Consider the following 5430-nt stretch of genomic DNA (forward strand, 5'->3'; position numbering starts at 1 on the left):
ATTCTCACTCGTTTTCATACATCACAGTATTTGATTTGCAAACATGTTTTAATTGTCATATTTATTTTCATGAGAAAGATTCAACTATAAATTGTGCACTTGTAATATCCTTTACTGGTGTTGAAAGTAAGATTATTCTGGCTTCATAAAATAAGTTGCAAACTGTCTCCAAGTATATAACCAAAGAAAGAGTTTGTGTGAGTTCATATTTATTTATATATTTTTAAAATGTGAACACATTCAAAAGTTAATCTATAGTGGGGATGATTTTTATCATGCATTCATTTATATTTTATATATGATTATCTTTATTTTCTCTGTTTTTTGTTTGTTTGTTTCTCATTTCTTTTGTTTTAGGAGTTTTTTCTTTAGGTATTTGCCCATAGTTTCAATAGTGTCAAATTGTTGATGTAATTTTTAAATACTATTTCTGTTTAATATTTGGAAGGTCTTTAGTGGTGTCTTTTTTATTATATATTTTGATAATTAGTGAGTTTTTCCCTTTTTTTCATGACTGCTTTTTGTGGATTGTTGATTTTATCTTTAAAAAGAATTTACCTTTGCTGGTTTTTCTCTATTGTACATTTACTTTTAACTTTTTCCTGTTCTTGTTTTTTTTTAAAAAAAAAAGATTTATGTTTTCTTTGCTTTTATTTATTCCCCCTTCTCCCAGATGGTTCACTATTTTGTCTCTTCATTGATCTGCTTACCTTCTCCAGAAGTCACCAGGAACCAATCCCAGGACCTCCTACATGAGAAACAAGTGACCAAGTGACTGAGCCACATCTGTTTGCTGTAGTCTGTGGGATCTGCTGATTGCAGCCTCTGTTTGTTGCAGTGAGGGTAGAGTCTAGCTTATTGTGGCAAGAGGTGATGTCTAGTTCTATTGTGGTGGCATCTAACTCTGTTGTGGCAGCATCTAGCTGTGTTGTGGTGGAGGCAGCATCTGCCTATCTTCTTTTAGGAGGAACTGGGACCTGAACCTGAGACCTCCCAACCATGTGGTAGGCAGGTGTCTAAGTGGTTGAACCACATCTGTTTCCCCTCCCTCTTGTTTTTATTATTTCTTTAATTCTTATTTCCTTAAGTATGATTAGCAGTTATTTATTTTTAGCTTTTCTTTTTTCTTCTGTGATATATCCATTTAATGTCATACATTTTGTAACCACTGCCTTATCTAGAAAGTTATTAAAATTTTCAATCTATAGTCACCCAATAATCTTAATTTTCTAGTGTATTTAACTTTGTGTCAATAAGAACTATCCTACATAAATGCTCTGTGCTCTATTTTTTCCTTTGTCTTATATTAGTATAGCAATATCAGCTTTCTCTTTGTTACTGTTTTCATGAAATGTTTTTGTTTTTATTCTTTTAATATTGTTTGTGTTCTTGTTTTTAAGGTTTGCCTATGTTATGGATAGAAATGTTGTCCCCAAATTATATGTTGAAGTTTTAATCCCCAGTAATTTAGAATGTGGACTTATTTGGAAATAGAGTCATTACAGATACAATTAGACAGGGGTCATACTGATGTAGAGTTGACTTGTAATACAATATATCTGGTGTCTAATAAGAAAAAGAAATTTGGACACTATTAGTCAGAAGAGAACATGCTACATGATGACTGAGACAGAGAACACAATGAATTGCCTGCCATTGTGCAGAAGACAGGAGGAAGTCATGGAACAGATACTTCCCTACCAACTTAGAAGAAGCATGGCCTTGCCTACATCTTGATATGCAACTTATAGTCTCCAGAACTGTGAAACAATAAATTTCTGTTGTTTTAAGATGGCCAGTTTTTAGTACTTTATTATGCACTTGATTTTAGCCAAAAGGCCGGGAAGCAATAGTACTTTATTATGACTATGACATAAGCGGCTTCTGTTTTTGTTCTTTTTATTCAGTTTTATGATCTTTGTCATTTAATTACAATATTTAAACTATTTGTATTTAATTTAATCCCTGATATATTTAATTTCATACACACCATCTTACTATTTTGTTTTTCCATTAGTACTAATTGTATGTTCTATATACTTTGTATGTTGCTTTCATTTGAAATGATTATTTTGTCTTTAATGTTTAATATATTTCCTGGATTAGCTTATTATTATACATTATTTCTCTATGTTTGGCTATTTTACAGATTAAAAAATGCACTCTTGGTTTTTTTTATTATATAATGCAAAAATGTTAAACACGTTTATTATATTTCACCCTCTTCTGACTTTTGCTCTATTTCTACATGTATTTTATGCCTCAAAAGACAGTACTCTGTCTTAATACTGAAATAGTATTGAGTGAGTTTTCATTTATATTTATTAGCAATCTTACTCTTTCCATTACTCTTTCTTTCTTCACAAAATTCCGTTTATTGAAATAATCATTTTCCTTCCAAATGAAATTATTCTAACAAATATTTTAGTTCTATTTTGTTGATAATAACTTAATATACTACTTTCATGTATTGACTTCAAAATTGAAGGATTATTTGAAAGAGAGGTTTGCTGAATATTGAATTCTAACTTGACCATTATTTCAATTCAACTCTTTAAGAAATTAATATTTCACTACAAATTTTTTTTCTTTGAAAAACCAGGCATTGATCTGATTGTGGGTCTTTTAAAATTCAAATATTTTCTTTTCTAACACAACATCCCTCCTTCTTTCCTACAATTTAGTTTTAAGTTGTTATATGTATATATAGGTTATATATATTTATATATACATACACAAAATTTATAATCCACTCTACCAAGCTCTGCCTTTTGACAGCATTTTAAGTTGGTTACATTAAAAAGATCTACTCATAATGCATAACATACTTTTACATTTGATTCTATAAATCATTCACCTTATTTGACTATAGTTCTTCCACTACTGTACAATTTTGTAATTAGATGATCTGTCATAATGATCCCTTTAGAATTCCTACTCAGTTCCTTTATTGCAGTTTTCTGCCATTTTCTCTGGTTATTATGGGGTTAAAATTGATTATCATCCTAGCTCTACAGCAATCTTATTGATTTGATGCTAACAATTTCAATAATACCCACGAACATGTTCCAATAAACTTCCATTCCCCTTCTATATATATTTCTTGTCACAAATTACATCACTATATTTTGCATATCAAAAACCATAGATTTATCATTACTTCTTCTTTTAACTTAATTCTTAAAGATGTTTTAGATTCCAGAAAATTTACACTGAAAACATGGAGGATTTCCATATATCCCACCCTCTTCCCTTCTCACATTTTCCCCTATTAATAACATCTTACATTAGTGTGTTACCTTTGTTAAAATTACTGAACAAATATTACAGCATTGCTACTAACCATAGTCTATAGTTTACATTATGGTTTACACTTTTCACTGTACAATTTTATAGGTTTTCACAAAATGTACAATAGCCTGTATCTATTAATGCAATATCATGTAGAACATATAATTGACAGATATAGTGTTAATTAAAGGTTCAAATAAGAGTAGCTGAAAAATCATGTGAGGGAAATTATAAATGAACCTAACTCTGTTACAGTGGAGAAATAGGTTATCATATATTCCAAGGTAAGGCTCACAGACAGGATGCTGATTTCATGGGGTTGTGTGCCCTGCCTATAGTGGCCAGATATCTCTAGAGCCTTTGGGGACACCCCTGTTGGAGGTTTTTTTTTGGTTTGTTGGTTTTTTTTTTTTTTTACCATGGCAGTTAGTGAAATCCACCTGAGATGTGCATAAGTGTAACCTCTGGAATGACCTACCAACTCATTTTGAAATCTCTTAGCTGTAAAAACTCTTATGTAGTTATTTTTTTCCCCTTTTGATCACGGTATTTTTCCAAAGGCATCACGGGTTGGCTCCTGGTTAATAATTCCTCAGTGCCAAGGACCCTCATCCATGGAAGTCATGTCTCATGCCAGTGGCAAAAGCAGTAAGTTTATTTGGCTTAGAGAAAGAAGCCACATTTGAGTACCAAGAAGGTATTCAGAAGGTAACTCTTAGATAACAGATATTATTAGGATAAATTTCAATGTTACAAGAGTAAGGTTCATAAGTACAAGTATTTATATTGAGGTCTTGTCATATTGGTCTGTTTTCTTTTATTAGGCACTGCCAGGGTACTCTATAGATTCTTGCCACTGTTAGAGAACATATCAGCAACTCCCCAGGATGGGAATTTAATATTTTACTATTTATTGTGTGGCTCTCCAACCCCTGAGATAACACTTTATGACAAGAACACATTCATATTCCATAGAGGCATGCCCCAGGTGCAACCTTGCCCACACAAACCCCTAAAACTGAAACTCTGCTTGCACCAGGGACCTTACCGTGAATAACTATCAAAGAACACTCCCTCAATTGTATTCTCAACCATAGTCCTCTACCTTCCAGAGTTCACCTATTCCTAAATTCAGCCCAACACATTACCCAACCCCGCTGAAACTCACACACAGCATTGTGGACCCCACTCACATCATTGCACCACCATCACCCTTGTTCATTGCCAAACCTCCCACATCCACCTTATCATAGATTCTGCCCAGAGTGAGCATTGCCTCACCACTCTTTATGCACTTCCTATCTCAATAAGATATTGTCTTTATCTTTTTTTTTCCCCAACAATCCAAAGGCATATTCAAACACATCATGTGCTTTTTTCCTTAATATTTCTTCTACTTGGGTTTCATATACCTTACTGAGTCTGGGTAGAGATTTCTAATTAATTTGCAAAAATTCTTAACCATCATCAGTTCATTGATTTTTTAACAGTTTCTCCCTCCTTACTTTCTAGGCTTCTGTTTACACATATCTTAGGTCTTTCATCATTAGTATCTTGTACTTCATAATAATAATATTATTATTATTTCCATTCCCCTCTCTCTGTACGCTTTGATTTGGATATTTGCTATTGATCTGTGTTCACATTTACTGGTCTTTCTTTTTCAACCTTTCATCTGCTATTCAAACCTTCTAATGAGTTTCAGTTTTATATATAATCAGTTCCTTGTAATATTGCTATTTGAATGACTTTTTAAAGGTTCTAAGCTTTTAAGGAAATTCTTTAATCTTTTCTCTTTTTTCTGTAAATGTTTCTATTTATATAGACTTAATATTGAGATTTTAAAACTAATTTTCGCTAAATATAGTATCCAGGTAATCTATAAAGTCTGTTCTATTATTTTTTCTTGATTATTTGAAATGTAACAGTAATTTATTTTCATATAAATTATTTATTCATTGCCAAAGATTAAATATTTTTAAAAATTTAGTGTTGTAGAGCTTATCCTGCTCTATGTTGAAAAGAATAATAACTAATCACTGTAATCCAATCATATTGTGCTGGATGGAAAAACTGAATAAAAGTCCCATCAACCTATCAAGTCTTATTCAACCTCTTGTTCACAGTGGATCTTTAAAA

Source organism: Dasypus novemcinctus, chromosome 1 (assembly GCF_030445035.2).
Source record: "Dasypus novemcinctus isolate mDasNov1 chromosome 1, mDasNov1.1.hap2, whole genome shotgun sequence".
Lineage (NCBI taxonomy): Eukaryota > Metazoa > Chordata > Mammalia > Cingulata > Dasypodidae > Dasypus > Dasypus novemcinctus.